This window comes from Taeniopygia guttata, chromosome 6 (assembly GCF_048771995.1).
Source record: "Taeniopygia guttata chromosome 6, bTaeGut7.mat, whole genome shotgun sequence".
Classification (NCBI taxonomy): Eukaryota; Metazoa; Chordata; class Aves; order Passeriformes; family Estrildidae; genus Taeniopygia; species Taeniopygia guttata.
In genome coordinates this window covers 33,846,533-33,865,881 of record NC_133031.1, presented here as the reverse complement: position 1 = coordinate 33,865,881, position 19,349 = coordinate 33,846,533, and the positions used below count along the sequence as shown (strand labels likewise).

At 47.2% G+C, this 19,349-nt stretch overlaps 2 protein-coding genes across 4 annotated transcripts in view; both read left to right on the top strand.

The window, feature by feature from the left end:
* The window catches only part of UROS (uroporphyrinogen III synthase), a 623,177-nt gene that overhangs the window by 191,544 nt on the left and 412,284 nt on the right, over positions 1-19,349 (top strand). The window lies entirely within an intron of this gene.
* Positions 1-19,349, top strand: part of CTBP2 (C-terminal binding protein 2) — a 284,786-nt gene that overhangs the window by 152,921 nt on the left and 112,516 nt on the right. Inside the window, exon 1 of one of the 3 annotated variants that reach the window (XM_030276600.4) lies at positions 931-1,086. The exons of 1 other annotated variant lie outside the window; for it this stretch is intronic. The gene's annotated coding sequence lies outside the window, so the exon portion shown is untranslated. Of the gene's footprint in view, positions 1-930; positions 1,087-19,349 lie in introns of those variants that run through there. One more of the 3 variants, XM_072931350.1, reaches the window with a different exon arrangement.

Genomic DNA, 19,349 nt, shown 5'->3' with positions numbered 1-19,349 from the left:
GCCGGGGAACGATCGCGGTGCGGGCCGGGCCGGGCGTGCCCCGGGGCCGGGCAGCGATCGCGGTTCGGGCCGGGCCGGGCGTGTCCCGGGAACGATCGCGGTGCGGGCCGGGCCGGGCGTGCCCCGGGGCCGGCGGCGGTGCCGGCGCTGCCGCGGGGCCGGGCCGGGCGCGCTGAGCGCGGGTGGCCGAACAAAGGCGGCGGCGGCCGCTGCTGCTGCCCCCGCCCTCCCCCCCCCTCCGCCGAGCGCAACAGGCGCCGCGCCCCGCGGAGCCCCTTCCCCGCCCCCGGAGCCCCGCCGAGCCCCTGCCCTGCCCCGCACGGTCCCGCTGCCGCTCCCCACCCCCGGCGCCTCCCCCGCCCCTTCCTCGCTGCGTCTGTTTGTACTTTAGCTGATCCACTAATCCCCCGAGAGAGCCTATTTGTAGTGAAGAGTATCTATAGGGGGCGAGGCTGGTCCATGTGGGTTTGTGTCATTGGTTTGTAAGGAGAGACCCCGCCTATTGCCAAAAAAAAAAAAAAAAAAAAAAAAAAAAAAAAAAAAAGGAGAAAAAGAAGGGAGAAAAAAAAAAAAAGAAAAAGCGAGGCAGTGAGAGGAGAGCCTCTACCTCTCCTCGCTCTCCGCTCACCCAGCGTGGCGAGGGGGAGCGGCTGCTCCGCCCAACGCCGCCCGGGCACTTTCTGGCTTAAAAAAAAAAAAAAACAAAAAAACACAAAACACAAAAAACCCAACCGAAAAAAAAAACCCACCCAAACAAAAAAGGGAAAAAAAAAAAAGAGGAAGAAGGAAAGGGGGGGGGGGGGGGGGGAAGAGCGGCCCTCCCCCCCAAGTTGCAATTAGCATCCTCTCCACTGCTGCTGCGGGGCTCCGGTGCCCCCGTCCGCTCCCGGCGCGGCGGCGGGCGGAGCAGGAGAGCGGGGAAAAGGGGGGGTGGGGGGGAAGGATTAAGTTTTTTTTTTTTTTTTGTGCGGTGTGCGAGCTGGTGGCGTTTTTAAGGTGGATCTCCGGCAAGCAGAGCCCGGCGGTGGATGCGGGAAGGGATGCGGCGGTGAAGAGCGGCGCGGGGCTGACGGCGGCCGGGAGCAGGTAAGGGAGCGGCGGCGGCTGCGCTTCCCGGCGAGAAGGACAAGGGAAAAGCGAGGACATCTTTGCTTTAGTCAACCTCACCGGCGAGAGGGACAGAGGAGGGAAAAAAAAAAAAAATGCGGGGAGGGGAGGGTAGGTGGAAATGTGATGGTGGAGGGAGGCGGCCGCGCAAGTTGCGCGGGTGGGCGCGGAGCGGCGGGGTGAAGTGGGAAATCTTTTGTTGTGCCGGGCCCCGCATTGTTTACTTAGTGCCGAGAGCCGCCGACAACATCTGCCGGGGGATTAACGGGGCGGCGGCGGCAGGAAAGTTTGGGAAGGGGGGAACCCCGCGGTGCGGCGCGGCCGATGCTCCGGGGGACGCGGAGCAGCCGCCGTCTTGCGCTGCGTTTATAATTTTTTTTTTTTTTTGGGGGGGGGGATAGTGTATTTAGTTATTGCCTTTTTTCTTTTTTAATCTTAATTTTCGGTAGATTACGGGGTTGGGGGGAATTGGTTTAGTATTTTTTTTTAATTTTAATTTTTTAAAAAATTATTTTATTACTGCTGAATAACCGCGCTCGCCCCTCAGTCACTTAGCAACTCTCCACGCTTCCAAGCCGCGGAGGTGCGCGGTGTCCGCGGGGCCGCGCCTCGCTCCTTCCCTCCCTCCTTGTACCCCTCCGCCAGAGCTCAGAATAATTTCCCCACTATTTATTCATTACATATATTCCCCCCCCCCCACCTCGATTTGACCATTTTAAACCCTTCCCTGGTATCACCAGAATGGAAAATCAGAGGGGGTGCGTGGATTTAGGCGCTGAGATTGCTCTTTTCACACCCCTCCGCCTCACGATTAAAAAAAAAAAAATAAAAAAACATTTCCCCCCCACCCCAAAACTTGCAGGACTTGCTGAGGGGGAAAGAATAGCTTTTTGTCCTGCCGAGGGACGTGCCCCTAAGGTAAATCCTGGCTGGAGCTCAGCGCCTGGTACTTTGCCGGGTCCCAGGGCTCTGGCTGTGCTGGGGAGGAGGAAAGTAGGAGATGGAGATCTCAAAGTAGTAGAAGTAATTTCTTCTTTCAGCTGCACTTCTGCGCTGCCTTTCAATTGCCTGCAATGGATGTACGTAGCTCTAATTGAAGTACTTTAATCATTCACACTTGATTAAGTATACCGTGACCAGAGGAGAGGAATACACACGGCGCCCTAGAACGGGAGGGATGGGATGACATTTTAATCCTGTGTTTTAGCAAACATGAGTGGGGCAGGAAAAGAAGCGGTGACGGTTCTGTGTAACGGTCCCTTGTTTCCATACAGATGGTGCCTTTCCTTCGGGATGAAATCGCAGTTTTTGCGGATATTTGGGGAGGGGGGAGGAAGAAAATGCACGTACTTCTAGGTTTGTTTAAGCAGAGTGAGGAAAATAATGATAGACGAGATGCCTGGTGACAAAATGCTTTTGTTCCTGTTTCCATCAGTGCGTAAGGGCGCCGACCTGCTTTAGCATTCTTTAAAGGTCTGTCTTTGCCAAGGAAAATTGAAGATGGTCTCATTATAGGAGAGTGTGTTTGGAATACTATGAGGTATTTATGAATTCAGAGGTGATTGTTGGATCTCAGACATTTCAATTACGCATCCTCTAGTAAAAAAAAAAAAAAAAAATTATTAGTAGCGATGTGTTCTGTAATCTGTTACTTCCATAAAGCTGATTTGTGCTCGAGCTCTGGAGCTGGCTGAGGGAATGGGTCCGTCCACGGGGCTCGAGTCTTAAACAAGGATTTCTGTTCTTTGCCTCACAAAACTTTCTGCTGCAGGGGCAGCCCCAAGTTCCCGTAAAAGCGATAGTTTGGGAGACGTCAGCTATCGTCAGTATTTTTCTGGAAAATCTGGCGTTGTGAATGCAGGGTGGTATTTTTAGAAAGGAGTTTTTTATTTTTGGAGGCGTTTGTGAAACCCACCTGTTAGCCATTAGGGGGGACAGAGGTTGGCTTTCATCCTTAGTGAACCCGGGCGCATCTGGGGGCTAAGGGCTGTTCCTCACTTGATCCAAGCTCTCTCCAGTCATGGGCAATCAGAATATCTTTCCCTTTCAAAGTTACAACCAAGTGTTTGTGAAGCTGAACAGAAAATAAGGTGGTTCGGTCAGAGTGGTGGCACTCTCCTGTGTTTAGGAACACGGATTGCAGGAGCGTTTGACTCTTCCTTTCTCTCCTAGAATTTCAGACTGAGATGCTTCCCCTGTCCAGGGTTTTATAGTCAATTTTATAGTGTACAAATCATAGATGATGTTTTCTCGCTGTCAGCTTTCCCTCTTTTTAAGGTAGTTTTCCAGCCCGTGTGGCTCTGGGGGTTTGGCTGGCAGGGTGGCTCCAGAGCTCGATGCCCCCTGGAGCTGCCACCCCAGAGCCCCTTTGCTGACAACTCCCTCTCATCCCCCCTCCTCCGAGGGCAAAGTTGTGCCCTTTTTCCACTCCTGCTTTTCCCAGATGGAAAACACTCAAAGGAATTTCCCCACAGCAAGAACTGCAGCACAAACTGTCATCTTTAGCGCTGGCACTTCAGTACACAGATTTGTCACTGGGATCTGGTGATAATATTCCCTGTATCAGAAAAAAACCCATCAGCCTCAAAGGGGGCTGAGGTCCCAGGCATGAGCTGGGAGTAACATAATGATGCCTTTGGCCAGAAAAGTTGATTTATCCATCAGGCTGGCTGCAGTTCAAATAAAACTTCTTCAGTTCAGCTGACTCTGGCAAGAATGAAATATACTAGTAAAAAAAAAACAACTCTGAATCTGGGTTTGCCCAACCATTCGGAAAAGGTAGGTTAATTTTCCCTGGATGTTCTGGGTTGTTTACTAGCTGTGGGAATTGAAAGAGGCTTCCTGTTTAAAGCAGAAGAAATTGAAAAGCTGCTCGGAACACAGCACTGGCAATTGGCAAGTGTTTTGTTAAGATGTGGTGGATGATGCTGTCTCATAAAACCTGATGGGTGTCACATTTACTCCTGACATAGATCTGGTGAGTGTTCCTGGCTTTGCTTTGTACTTTGGTTGTAGTAAGTTATAGAAGTGAGGAGTGGAGCTTCTGCTGAACAGCTTTTCAATTTGGGCTGATGACTTACACCTGCCCTAGAAGTTGGGGTGGTTTTCAGTTCCCCCTGTCCAGCTGTAAGAGTATTTAGATTATGGACTCTGAAAGGAGCAATGGTCAGGGGTCACAGGTGAATTAAAGACCATGTGTGGGAGGTGCAAGGTGATTTTTGGGGTTCCCTCTTGCAGGGAACACTGAAACTTCGGGGGGGGGGAGGTTTTGGCAAGTCTCTGCTGGTTTTACTGTGGTTACTGGGATAACACAATTGCTTTAGCAGGAGTTGGTGTTTTCTCCATTGCTGTTTGTGGTGCTGGAAGATGTAACTTCAAATGCAGTTTGTCACACCCAGTATGAGGTTGTAATTCTAGAATGCAGCTTGTCATGGTCAGATATGCCTGGGCCACCTATCCTTCCTTGTGCCATGTTCCCATAGTTGGGTTTCTGCCTCCTTCTCCTTTGCCAAAGGAAACAAGGTAAGATTTAGGTGAAAGAATGAAAAATGTCATGACCATCCTCTGCAGCAACAAGGTCTTGGAAACCAAATCTTCTCATGGTACCACCCACATATTTTCTCCTTCTGCTGTGCCCCATCATGGTGAGGAGAATGAGATTTTGGCATTTTACCAGGGAATCGCCACATAACATTCTCTGTGAAGTCAGCAGGAGTTTTGGTGACAGAGCACAGAAGAATCAGTGTCACTTGATCAGTTCTGCAATGGTGCTTTAGAAGTGTGCTCTCCCCTTTCTTGCACCATGAGCCCCTGAGATTTTTTTTTTAAAGAACCAGCAATAAACATCTGGAGCTTTTTAGTTTTTGTTTCTCCTTTCTGAGGAGATAATGCAGGTGGAACATTGGAGTTTGCTTTTTGTTGGGCTTGATCTGCTGAGCGGGGAGCATGGTGGTGCTGTGTGGGAAGGTCATGGAGGCCCTCCTGCCAAAGCTTGGAGTTTGGTTTTTTTTTTTGGTTTTTTTTTTTTTTTTTTTTCTTTTTTCTTTTATAATGTTTTCATAGACTCATAGAATGGTTTGATTTGGAAGGGACCTTAAAGCTCATCCAATTTCAACCCCCTGCCATGGACAGAGACACTTTCCATTACACCAGGTAGCTCAAAGCTCCACCCAGCTTTGCCTTAAACTCTTCCTGGGATGAGCAGTGATTTATTAGAGCCTTATATAGTGATTTATATGGTTTGGAACTTCCATAGGATCATTAGAAAGAACTTCAGCTGGAGGGAATATTTTGATGGGAAAAACGTGTGGTGGAACCAGAGTTTTGCACCTGCATGATGTGAAAGTCAGTGTGGGTGGGATGGAGTTTGCTTTGCCTGGTCCGAGGTCTGCAGTTGTGTCCTGTGTCAGGAGAAGTGTGGTGAAGAGCAAGGGCAGTGTTTTGGGGGAAAACATCAAAGCTGTGGTGCCTCTGTTGCCATTGCTGGTGTGATTCTGGGTGTTTCACATGTTTTAGCCAGCAGGGAGAGGAGTGTAGCTCCCAGGGTGTGGGTAAGGAGCTGCTGTCAGACCCCTGCAGCAGCTGTGGAGGGGGCTCAGCCCGGTTGGAACCAACTTTGATGGACCCACCAACCCTTCCCTGAGGTCTTCAGTGCTGCTGCCTGGTGGTGTTGCCAATTTTGGGGGTTTTTATGGGACTTTTTGCCCATCCTGAAATCCCAGCCAGGAGCAGAACATGCTCTGGGGGATCCTGGATGCTCATCCCTGTGGTTTTCCCAGGCCTGGGAAGTCCCTGGAATCCCTTTTAGAGTCCCTGTGCTCCACAGCTGGCAGGAGCTGTGTGTCTATGCATGCCAGGGTTATTTTGAATAATTCAGCCTTGTTTTTCACATAGGTGGTCTTCCAGGGTGGATCAAGATGGGTATCTTGATAGGGATCCATAAAATCCCATCTGTTCTGAGACTTTATGTAAGATTCAAATAAAACCCGAGTTACTTGAATGCATCAGTTGTAGATTTTAATTATTAATGATTTGCTCCTCTAGCCTTATCTGGCAGTGATTCCCTATATCCTTTAAGGCAATAAAAAACAGTGGTCCTGCTGAAAGTAACTGCCCTGTGCTCCTTTCCATCCCTCCTGATGGAAGCAGGTTTTTTATAGTTTAAATAAACCTGCTTGGCTGTTGAGTTTTGGGCTCTGCTTCACCCAGGTCCTCTCCACCAGCAGTTGGAGCAGTGTGGGATGAGGAAGGATCTTTGTCAGCACAGTGGCCAAACCAGGCTTGACCAAATCCCACCATTTTTTGGGTCCTGTGTAGAGTGCAGGGTTCCTTGGCTGGGAGTTTTGTGAGGTGCTGGAGGAACTTGGTGGAGCAGATTTCCACAGGAGTTGTGCTGCAGTTGCTCCTGTGTGTACATTCACTGCTGCAATGTTGACAGACACTCAGCCACTGTTTCTGTGCAACAACACACACCAATTATTACAGAAATAGACCCCTGAAGCAGGCTCGGAGGGAGAACGTGGGGATTACAGACACAATATTTACAAGGAGCCAAGTCTTTAATGAGACCAGGAATAATGCAGATGGATTCTCTGTTGCTAAATATAACAGATGTATAATGGATGCTGTCTATCATCTTCTTTTATTATTTTATTTTTTTTTTTAGTGATCCATTCACACTGAGAAAAGAGGAGCTTGTGTGCTGAAGAGGTTGGCACAAAATTGTGGGATATTCCAAAATTAGCCTGGCTTTTGGTTATTACTGTAATGCCTATAAACATGTGGCTCTGTAAGGTGTGAGTGACCCTGGCTGGGAGCGTGAATGAGCCCCTTTGAAATGCTGGTGGCCTTTGGGATAGTAACAGGTGTACAAGGAGTGCAGGACTGACCCCAAAAGAGGCAGAGGGAAGAGATGGAAATCTGTAAATCCAGTAGTTTCCATGCAGCTGGTGCAGTGCTGGAGCTGGTAACATCATTGTTGGGTAGAAAATCAGCAAAACCAGCAGTGAGTCCCAGGGCTGGTTCCTCTGCAGGCAGTGGATGTCTCACCCTGGGGTGTGATGAGCTCTGCAGGGGTGTGGGGAATGTCCTTTGCTGGAATTACCTGGACAGAAAACCCTGCAAATAAATTCCCTTTTAAAAAAATACCCGAGGCCACATGTAAGAGATGCTGCTGGTACCTGCAGTCATACAGTGTCAAGTTTTTTGTAATTTTTATGTTGAAAATCAGGTTTTCTATGAGAGGGGATGTTGGAAGGAACAAGTAAATTAAGCAAAGTAATTAAGCTAAATAGTAGATGTTACATTTTAAAGTTGAGAGCCTTAAGCTTTGCTGTGATTAGTTGTGGAGGAAATTCATTTCCATTCAATATCTGGAAAATAACCCTTTTTCATTAGTTTTCATTTTCTCATAGTTCTCAGAAGTTTCATAGTCCTGTAGCACAAGCTCATGTAGATTTTCTATTTGCCACTTGTTTGAGATCTTCCCCTTTTTTCACACAAAAATGGTACAGTGAAACATCAAACCTGGAATTAGGGTGTTCCAAAGCTTAAAACTGGAATACCTGTGCTGACTTTAGCTTCACCCTTTGCTGGGGTGAGATCTCGTTCTGGTCTAGCCACAGGCAGTGAGGTTGTGGCCACTGATTTTTGTTGTGGTTGTTTCTGAAAAAACTCAGGTGAATGATGTGTCAGCAGGGAGAATCTGGGCAGGTGTCTCTGCTTGTTCCACCTTCACCCATTCCCATCCCAGCTGGGGCTCTGGGTTTTTTAAGGTGCTGGCTGCCAAATTGGGGTGCTCCAGCTCAGACCTCATCTGCACATCCAAGTGCCTGAGAGGGGAATCAGTAGCAAAAAACAGAAATCAGAGCTTGAGGGAAGGGGAAAGGGATAGAAAGAGAAACTGTGGCTGGTAGTGATGAGAACAACTAACAGTTCTGTAAGGTATTCGAAATAAAACTGGATTACCACGTGAGGTTAATAGAAAAGTCATAAATATTACACTTTCTGATGGGGAAAAGTAATGATATGTTTAGTCCCTGTGACTGCTGTGGTAGAAGTGAATGTTGAGCAGTCGCTGCTGTAGTCAGACCTTTGTGCTTCAGCCCCAGTACCTCCCATTGAACAGTTTACAGAGTTAACTGAGCCAGCAATGTGTATTTTTACTAATTCTTGAACTACTGAAGAGTTCCTGTGAACTGTGGCAATGCTCACCGTGTGTTATTCTAGAAAAGCAGGAAATGGGCCAGGCTGACCCCACAGACCTGTCAGCTCCACCTGAGCCCTGGGCAAGCATTTTGAGGATTTATTTGATGATGGAGCAGGTGATGCATTCAGTTCCCACTGGCATAGGTTTAGGGACAGCACATCCTTGAGATCCAATTTTTCCTTTTTCTCTTAAAGAGCTTGTGAATGAGATTGATAAAAATAACTGAGGAGGGTTTGTTTCCTTAAAATGCAGCTTGGTACAGCAGCACTCTTTGGACTGGGGATGTGCAGAGCAACTGGCCGAGCCCCAGCAGAGTGTCAGCTCTCAAAATCCTGTGGTAAAACCAGGAATAATTTCCAAATAACCCTTTCCAGAAGCCTCCCTGAACACTCATTTTTGTCCTCACGCTGTTTAATGTTTGAGCAAGCTGTGATAAGGCAGAGAGTCACCGCAGCTGGAGCTTGAAATGTCACCAAGACTGGGAGAGTGGTAAATAACAAACAGGAATGACTGCTGGTGACAGCAATTTGTATTGCTTGGCTACAAGCAGGTAATATTTCTCAGATGGCCAACTGTAAATTCCTCTATCTCAGAGCAAACAACTCGGGCTGTAGCTCCAGGATGCTGTCTGGAGAAATCATGTCTTTATGGGGCAGCGAGGAGTCACGAGCCAGCACCACTAATATGATATTATGGCCAAAGGTCCTGTGTGCTCCTTGTCTGTGCTGGCAGGTGGCTGCCAGGCTGGAGGAGGGACGTGGCAGCCACCCTGTCCCTGCTGCCTGTCCAGGAGGGGCTGGGGAGGCTGTGGGAATGCCAAAAGAGCCAGGAAGGGATGCAGGGGAAGGGGCCAGGACCTCTGTCTGCCTGACTTATCCAGGAGAATGATAGAAGGTAAATAATTTAAGGGAATTAGTGTTGTCACAGGGAAAAGAAATTGAGTAATAAGGAGTTCTTGGGTCTAGCAGGCAGAGTTTTAACAAGACCTGAAAGCTGGAAGGTGAAGCCAGGGGAAGAATAGAGCTAAGGTCTGTGGTTTCATTAGTGATGGTGGTGGAGGAGACTGCTGAAGGTGCTGGTGATTTCTCCACCTTTGGAAACGCCAAGTTCAGGCATGTTTGTTCATTGGAGTGAGTGAGGCTCAAGCAAGGATTGATTTAGGTAAGTTAATGTGCCGTGTGTCAGGCTGGAAAATCACAGGGGTCTCTTCTGACCTCAGAATCCATGAAAGCCCCTCCTTCAAATGAGAGCATCTAGGGATTTGCAGATCCCAAGCATCAGCATGACAGATTTTCTTCCTGAGGGCGGCTTGCAGAGAGGTGATCTCTGTCTGGAGGTGGAGATTGCAGGATGGGACCTTGAGCACTCAGGAAAGATCAATTATTCCTCATTTCCCACCATTTCCTTAAGAAATGCCTTGTATCTGTCACAGGGATGAGTTACCTCTGTGCCAGCACCAGGTACTTGGCACGGGGTGAGAAGTTTACAGGGGCAATATTGGTCCATTTTGTGGCTAATGCCTGGGTCAGGTAAGAGTTAATTTAGGTGCAGGAAGGAAACGAGGGAGGATTCCTTTTTCTGGTAGTCATTTGCTGTATCTAATTGTGCCGAATTATTCAAACTCCCAGCCAGCTCTTGGTGACCATGGTACATCAGAAAACTCTATCCCTGGTGAGAAACCTGTGAGCAGAAGAGTGAAAACTGATTAAAACAGATAAAGCTCAGATTTAAACATTAATACATTGCTGGGGTAGTGCTAGGAACAAAAGCAAAGCTTGTGTGTTTGTGTTTATTTTTATTTTGAAGTGGGGATGTCCAGCTGGATGTTTGCAGGTGGGTCTGCCCCTCTCATCCATCATTGATGGATGAGGTCTGTGGGATTGCTGGGCTCTGGTCTGTGTGGTGTTTGAGAATGCAGGAGTTGTTATGGCAGGAACATTGTTTCATATCTTTTCTGTATGTGTGTATATCTATATATCTGTATCCACCTGTATATCTACCCCTGTATCTATGCACAGAGGTTTATCATGTCTATCTCTATTACAAAATACATATTTATATATATATTTATATATATATCTTTTAAAATAAATATATGTACAGACATATATATATCTTATATATATATATCTGCTGGGTTTACACTGGGTTTTTAGATCTAGAAGTCAAATATGTTAAAAACCAGTGGCAAAGAAAACGAGGAGTGGTAAAATGTCAAACTGACAATGTTGATTGGTTTATTTGGCTGCTTGAGGTATCCCTGTGCTGTCTGATCTCTGGGAGAGGAGCTGGAGCAAAGCAGGAATTTCTTGGTGCAATTAAAAGCAGGACAGTGAGGTGGTCTCACATGGTAACACAGCCTGGGCTAATGCTGTGAATTAAGGACATTTAGATGTTGGCTTTGTATGATTTAGCTTAAACAAACAAACATTAATCTCATTACTCAAGCAAATGAAATAAACCTTTAAGGCACTTAAACAGTACCAAAGGTAGGTGTCTGTCAGAGCATTGAGACCCATTTCTGCACAGGGCGTCTCCTCCTGTGAGTAACTTACTCCTGGGTGTAAGTGCTGACAGCGTGGGCAGCAGCTCTGGGGCTGGTGGAAGGGACCCACAGGGATCATCAGTGCAGCTCCTGGCCCTGCAGACACCCCAAACACAGCCTTGGGGCTGTGCCCGTTCCCTGGGAGCCTGCTCAGTGCCCCACCACCCTCTAGGGGAAGAACTCTCCTGATCCCCAACATAAACCTCCCTCAACTCATCCTCCTGCAGCTTGGGAATGGCACTGGCCTGGCTGGCAGGGCCAGGGGCACAGGAGGTGAGAGGTTTTGCTGCCAAGCACCAGGCATCCCCTGCTGGCATGAGTCAGCCACATCTCTGTGCTACTTCTTCATCCTTTCATTATAAAAGATGGGATTGCAAAGGTCCTTGTGGGGAATGTAATAACCCCCCTAATGCTGTCACACACAGCCGTGGTTTCCTGTGTGCCACGTCCTTCCGTTGCTCTCAGAGTGTAATGGATGTGACAAACCTCAGCCTGGAGACGTTGGGGATTTTCTTTTTAAGTGTCCTGTGGCCTGCACTTTCTTTAGAGGAGAATATAAGAATTTTATTAACTTGGACGTGCCAAGCTAACCCTGGAATTTTTTGTTGTCTTTCAATTGGATTTATTTGGGCTTTGGTTAGGCAGGGAAATGACTGAACTACATGTCATGTTTATAAGATCAAGAGTACCTTGCTATTTTCACACAGATCTCTTAATAGAGATTAAACACAAAATAAAGCAGAATGCATCAACAGTGGTATTCCCATAAGCAATATTGTAACTTGTATGCAGTGTAATTATATTTTGTACACTTGCCAATTAAGCAGTTACGCTTTAGAGAAAAATTACTTTCAAGAGATGGAAGAAAAGTATTGCAGTAAATCAAATAAAATATACATGTGTTAGAGGGTTTTGTGCATGCAGCTGAAATGTTAAAATTTCCTGCTGTGTTCAGGTTGCAGTGTGCATAATGATGCTCTGTGTCCAGTAGGTTTTTTGGGACTTGAAAATAGCAGATAGAAGAAAACAAAAGTCATGACAAATACATTGCTTCCTGGGCTAGATACGTCCACCTAAAGCTGAGATGTTGAGTTGGTGCTGACCTCCATCCTCTCTTCTGCTGAGCTCCTGCCAGGTACCCTGCCCCACAGCAGGAGAGGTGTGGTGCCAGCTGGGCAGACACCCCAGGGTCAGGTCTGAGCTCCCCAAAGTCGGGGGCAGCCACCCACAGCTCATGGTCACTGCTGCTTCACAGACTCTGGGAATCCCAGAGTGGTTTGGAAGGGAAGGGACCTTAAAATTAATCATCCAGTGCCACCCCTGCCATGGCAGGGACACCTTCCACTGTCCCAGGTGCTCCCAGCCCCAGTGTCCAACCTGGCTTTGGGCACTTCAGGGATCATGGGGCAGCCACAGCTGCTCTGGGCACCCTGGGGCAGGGCATCAAACCCTCCCAGGGAACCATTCCTTCCCAAAATCCCATGTAAATGTTTCATCATCACCCCATCTCCATGGATGCTGTGGGGTTACCAGGATGCTCCAGGTTTCTGGCTGAGATCAGAGCTCAGCAGCCCCAAAACCTCCCAGCCCCAGAACCTGAAGCCTTTTGTGTTCTGCTTTGTCTCTTCCAAATCCCATCTAACCCTGCTGGGACTTTCCTGGTACCAAATGTCTTTCCCTGTTGGCTGGTGCAGAAGGAAAGGGCACTTGGAACAGCATTTCCATAACAAATTGATGTTTGGCTGTAAATTCAGTGTCCATCCTTGGGAATCTCAGAGACCCTCAGCCCTTCCTATCTGCTCTAGGGAGTCGTGCAGGGGTTGGCTTGTGTGAGTGATGCCATGTTCATGTGCCACAAGCTACGTGCCAAAGCCCTGAAATAACCTGCACAAAAGTGTGCCAAGAAACTCTGGTAATTCCCTGGGAATTACAGGAAACTCTGTAAAGCCATAAGGAAGTTACCAAGGTACTGATACTTGCTGAGCAGGCACAGAATCAGTCCAATAGCTGTTTAATTATTTTTCCTAATGTAAACTTTGTGCAAGAGGAGTGTTAGGGAGTTTAAGCTGCCGATAGAAATTATACAAGATTTTTTTATTGCACTAAGAGGTCTTTATTTAAGGGTTTCAAAACATTTTGAAGAGCATCAGGTTAAATGAGCTGGCCAAGACTGTGGTCAGCTTGGATGGGGCTTGGAGCAATCTAGTCTAGTGGAAGGTGTCCCTGACCCTGGAAGATGATCTTTAGACCCTTCCCAACCCAAACCATTCTGTGATTCTGTGCTGTGTGTCTAAAATGGATGAGAGCCCTGTAGCTCTTGCTCCCCTGCTCCTGTAAAATCTCATGTGGTTTTTCCCTCTGAATCACTAAATGACCATTTTCATGTGGAAATCACAGCATTCTTTAAAAATCACTTTCCATCATACAGTATTAGGAATATATCACTTGAAATGCATCAAACAAGTATATTGAAGTAAAAAAGCAACCCTCAGAAAACTCAGGTAAGGTCTGCTGGGAGGGAAGTGCTGCGGGCACTTCCCAAATTGTGGCTGGTGGCCATCCCTCCCTCGCTGAAAGCCATGGGATGTGTCAGGGACCTGTGCTGAGCTGCTCCTGCCTCCCTGCACCCACACAGGGCTGCAGCCTGGGCTTGGAAGGGTTTCCTCAGGTTGTCCTGTGTGCTGTGTAGGGAATAATCTGTCAGCACTTTAATGGTGCTCTTGGTTGAAGGATACATCAGTGTTTGCAGTGTAATCCCCTTTTACCTGAAGGGTTTAACCAGCCAGAGCGTTGTCTCCTGCGATGTGCATCTTTCCCTAGCTAGCTAATTAAAAAAAAAAAAAAAAAATACAATTTCCAAGTGGCTCTGCTGTCCCTTCCTGAACTCTGTAACGCACAAGCAATCCCATAGGTCAGATGAGGGAATCCAGGTGTTTGTTTTTGAGGTGTGGCTGTGTTGGTGAGGCACAGAGCTGGTCAGGGTGTGCTGCTGGAGCTGTGTGAGCAGGGCTCTGTTCAGCACCCCGGGCTCCCACACCTGCAGCCTTTGGAATGAGCTGGGTGTCCTCTGAGGTGCCCATGTCCTAACTGGGAATGGCTGAGCCTGCCTGGTGTGGCTTATGGTTTCTCTGTTTCAAACCTCCACATTTTCAAAGCCTTACTGAAGATGTTTGCGTGGAAAAACTTGTCATGGGGGTTTTGTTTAAAATGGCAAAATAAAGCAGTGAAATAAAAGAAAATGATGCAGAGTAGGGTTACCAGCTGCCCTCCAGCTCTGTTGTCCTGGACCTTGCCTTGCAGCATCACATCCCCGTATGGTTGTGGCAGCTTCTGCCTTCCCCAGATGAGGATGTGCTTGGGCAGGCTGCCACTCACCTGCTGGGATTGCTGTGGGATTCCATTCCCACTCCCACACATTTCCACACCCCTGGTGGCTCTCTTACCTCCATCCTCTGGCGCTGCCCCTTGGCTGTGTTGGGTACACGGGGATGGTGTCGGGGCTGTTGTTGCTCCCCTCCAGCCCTGTGCCTTTGCACGCTCAGGAGGTTGGCAGCCGAGGCAGGTTTATTTCTGTGGGTTTATTTTTAGCCTGATGCTGCTGCTGGCCCCACTGTTGGTGCTGACCATCACTCCATGGTCTGATGGTGTGGGTGGGATTGTTCCCTGGGGCATTTCCCTCACTCATCCCTGACCTCCATCACGGTGGGAATGACCACCAGCTTCTGTCACTGCCCACAGCAGAGGTGCTGAGGTGCTGAGCTTTGGAATTGCTAAGGTTTGGAAGTGCTGAGGGCTACTTACAGGACAAACTGCAAATTTTGTGGAAGGCTAAATAAATGTTCACCCCACATTGTCCTGTGTGTTTACATTTTGTGAAGGTTTCTTGCCTTTCTACTGACTTTGTCACAGATTAATTCCTGGATTTATTTGTAGCTGCATTGCTTCCAGCAAGTTTAGGGGAATTGTCCCGGTTCTAAAATCATCTATTTTATTTTTTTAATATAATGCACTTCGTTGCCTTAAACTGTACTATGAGTCACACTAATAAAAAGTAAGTCTAAATTTGATTTGGCATCACTTTTTTTTTACCAACCTAGCACGAAAAAGCCAATCTTCTGCTCAAGATGCAGGACTTTGGTCAAGTTGAAGAGTTTCCTTGTTGGACCTTCTATTTATCATTGGCTCATAACCTTTCCTCCTCTCTCTCCCACCATCCCAAGCCTCTCTGATAGTTTTAATTTGAGAAGAAATAAGCCAAGGTATGCTCTGAGTGTAAGGAGATGATTGTCACAACAGAATAATTACTTTTGGGTACTTGATTTGATTTGTTAGCTGGAAGATTAGTCAGAAAGCAGAGCAAAAAATGAAGGCATTGTTGACTGCAGGAAGTTATTTATGAGTTTTTACTTATGTTTAAAGGAATTCCCCCTGTGACTTAAGTAGCGGTGCAATTTATGGCCTCTCACATTGGCTAGCTGAATAAATAAATAGAATAAAGACAGGAAGAATAAAATGAAATGGTACCAGGTTTTGTGGGTATAAAGTTTCTGTTGTGGAATGCAGGAAAAGCGATGGCTTTGGACAAATCAACAAAAGCAATGGCCATGCTGCATCGGAAGAACAAGATCCCAGCATGTTTTTCATTAATCACCTTGTGGCTGGAGAAATGCTTACATAGTCACACGTTCTGTTTGGAGTTTGTTTATGGTTCTGTATTTTTTTTTCATAACTATCTTAAGGTATTATTCCTTCCATGGCTGCTTCCCCCATTCCTGCTTCCACGAATCTAACAGCGTGATCCAGGAGGGAGGAATGGTGTCTGTGCTGGACACCTGAGAGCTGCTGGTGCTGTTCACTGTGGTGGAGATGGAGGAGGATGGCTTAGGAAACTCTCAAGGAGTGAAGGGGCTGCTTGGAAATGGGGACAGGTTTGGGCAGGATCTGCTCCTGCAGAGGGGACTTTGCAGTTGTGTTTGGGAAGCTCATGCTGGAGCTGCAGAAAGGCAGTCTGAGAGAGTCAGTGTGTCCTGCTGCTGTCACAGCAGACGTGGGGTTGGTGTGGCCCCTCCGTGGGCTGCTCCCCCGAGCTGTGTCCGTGTGCCCAGCTTGTTCCCATGGCAAAGCAGAGCCTTCCCAAGGAGGCTTTTAGCACCAAGCCTGCCTTATCACTTGACTGTTAAATCTTGTCACTCCATACTTGGTGTTTTTGAGCCGTGTCCTGGGTCAGCAGGGTGCAGTAAAGTGGAAATAAAGGCAAACCTCCTGCTCTGGCTCAGAAAAACGCTGGTGACGAGTGCGCTGATTCTGTCAGAGGAAATCAGGGATGTTCCTGCGCCTTGGAGCGGGGATGGGAGGCCAGGCTCCGCTCTCTGCCACGCTGCTGTGCTGATGCTGATTTACAGCAGCTGGTGACGTGCTCCAAAGTCGTGGCTCAGAGTAGCTCAGATGTGGATCAGACTCGCTGTGCTTTTGGGAAGCCCATGGGGCAGATTTCCTGCCTTTTCCAGGTGGCACATCCTGCACTGGCAGTGCCTGGGAAAAAATGCCAGTCAGAAAGCAGCCTGCTGGCATCTCCCAAGGCTGCCTTCCATGAGTGGTAAACCTTCAGGGGCTGAAGGTGTCCTCAGGGGAATGGCCTGCCTGCAAATGCTGCATGGACAGTGTTTGGTCATTGGTTCCTCCACTCATTCCTTGGAAAGGGAAGGGAATCCTGCCTGAAGTTCAGACCGTTTGTTTTTATGGACAATTCCTGTAGGAAGACCTTCTGGAGGTTTGGAATGTAGTGTGGACTGGCTGAACTTGATTTAAGCATTAAGAAAGCTTAACTCTTGTGCTCCCAGCAATCCAAAGGGATTGGTGGGACTGGACTCCACAAACCAAGGGAGATGGATACAACCAATTCTGAGCTGGTCCATTTATATCTCAGGTGTTTGGTTGCTCTTGTGTTTGTGTGTTACCACATATAAAAGCAATGGGGTACGCTGAGAAGCAGAGACAGAACACAGATCACTTGCTATGCCTACCTGCAGTTGAGTGTTGGTCAAGGACCTCTTTCCATGTGCAAGGAATGGGAATAGCACTGCCTCAGCTAGCCAAAAGATTCCTTGTTTTTTGTGGGAGCAGGAAAAATGCTTTGGATGGGATAGAGAAGGTGCTGTGCTGTCAGGTGCTTAGTGCCCTCACCTGGGAAGACGTTGCGGTGTCATTCAAGGGGCTCAGTGAAGAAATGAGCTTCCCCATGTGGTGTGAGTTTATCCAGGTGTGGTGGGTGTCAGGCAGGATCTCCTCTGGTGGCCTGGCTCTGCTGAGTTCTGCAGGAGATGTGATTTAGGGGAGCTCTGAGGGGCAGTGACTCACAGTGCATAGCTGAGAAACCCATGGATGTGCTTTCCTCCGTGTTCAGCTTTCCCTGGCTGTGTTTAAAGAATGTTTCTGACACTGATCATCAGTGTTGTGTCAGCAGAAGGCATTGACAGACCCATGAACCAGAGAGCAGCTGTTCACCGAGGCATTGTGTATTGATATTTATGTCACAAGTTCTAAAGTGCATCTTTGGGAATCCCCAGAAATCCTGGTCACCAAATCTTGCTCTCCCTTTGCAGTGCTTGGTGGAGGGAAGGAAGGGCACTTTGGAACATGTCTTTGTTCCCCTTCACAAGCTGAACCCACCAGGGTGGGTGGATGGGTAGGTATTGGAGGATTTTTAAGCACTGAGTATAAGCCAGATTTGGTGGTGATGGTGATTTGTGTCACAGTGGCTGTGCTGTAATTGGCTGTGTTATGCACCAGAAAGTTGAGAGAGCATTAGAATAAAAATCTTTCAATAAGATGCAACAAATTCTCATAGTTAAGGAGTAACTATTGTTTATGATGTGTTGAGTAATTACAGAGTACAAGGAAGATTTGATACAGGAATTACAGCTTAATCTCCTGCTCTTCGTTACGTTTTCCCTTTGGAGGTAGCAAGAAATGGGAGGTATATTTTATTTTCCAGTTTGAGTGTGCTTGGTCAGGATAGCCTTGCTTTTAATGTTGTTTCATGGGGGAGAATTTACAGTGGGGATTTCCATTAATGCTAATGAGAGTTAGTCCTGTGCACTTCACTGACCTGGTGACAGAGGGGAAAAATAATCATTAAATTCTTTGTCTTTTAAAAAAAATGAAATGACCCTAAAATGTCCAATATGTCAGTGGGGAGCAACTGGGAATGGGAGCTGACATTATTGCTGCACTTGATCATTCACTGGTAGAAAAGGGAAAGAAAAAACAATCCAGAAATGCATTCTAAGTGGGGTAAATAATGAATAATCTAAGGGTGTATATATTTGTGATTATAAAACAAAACATACAGGTTGCTCCTGTAAAGTTGTTGGAAATGAGTTGCAGTGGGTTTTCTTTATGTGTATGATTAACACACTCTCCCATTTAAAGCCATTAGGGGTAGTGCTGCACTTGATTTAAAGTAAGTGCAGTTAATATTTTTGGTTATAAATTTCAGGCGTGCCAGTAAGAAATCATCAAAAAGTACAATTCTTCATGTAGAGGGAGCACAAATCCATATTATTGCCCCTAGAGAAGAAGAGGTTCTTCTCCTGCAGCTGGGTTTTGCTGGTTGGGAAGGGCTGGTTGTGTGCTGAGGAATTAGAGCAAGCACAGAGTTAATGGGAGCTGTTGTGACACATCTTTTGTAGGGGAGTCTATCGAAAGGGAGTGAGGAAAGGGCTATACCTAATCAGTATAAATGTCAGTAGCATATTTTAATAAATTCTTGATTTTGCTTGGACTGTTTGCAATTGCATATTTAAAAGGAATCTGCCATCCCCTTTCGAAGGTATGTGACATTTAAAAGATCTGTAAAGAAGATTGGTTTGACAGCTTCAAATTACATTTGAAAGAGTTTTTTCCTTTCAAAACAGAAAATGAATACTTCCTATTCTAAATGTCACTGCAGAGACATAAACATGTTTAATCAAATTATATATTTAATTTATGTAAAACGTAATTTTTTATTCATGCAAGAGACTCACTTGTTACATTTATACCATCTCGGAAGCTTCGGAAAGTTGGTGAACTGATGAATCTCTTGAATAAATCACTGCTCAGCAGTTTTTCAGATCCTTCCAAAATAGCCTTTGGCTTGTTGGCTCTCCCACATCCAGCTGGGGTTGCCATTCTGCCTTCACTAGCAGAGCCGAGGGGTTGGCTGGGTCTTTCCAGGGTGAAGGGAGCAGCTCCCACAGAGGAGCTGGTGATGGACTTGTGTCCTCTTGCACGCTTATCGTGGTGAACCAAAATGATGAAGCTGCTGGGCCAAAACTCTGAACCTTCTCCCAGCGCTTCCAGGGCAGGCTGCTTCTCAAGGAAGGACCTTGAGCAGTAATCCTGGGCAGGTCTCCACAACAAAAGGGGGCTGTTGTCCCAGCCTGATGTCACCAGCTGTGTGTCACTGGCTGGTGTCACCTGGCTCAAGAGGGATGGGCATCCAGTGGC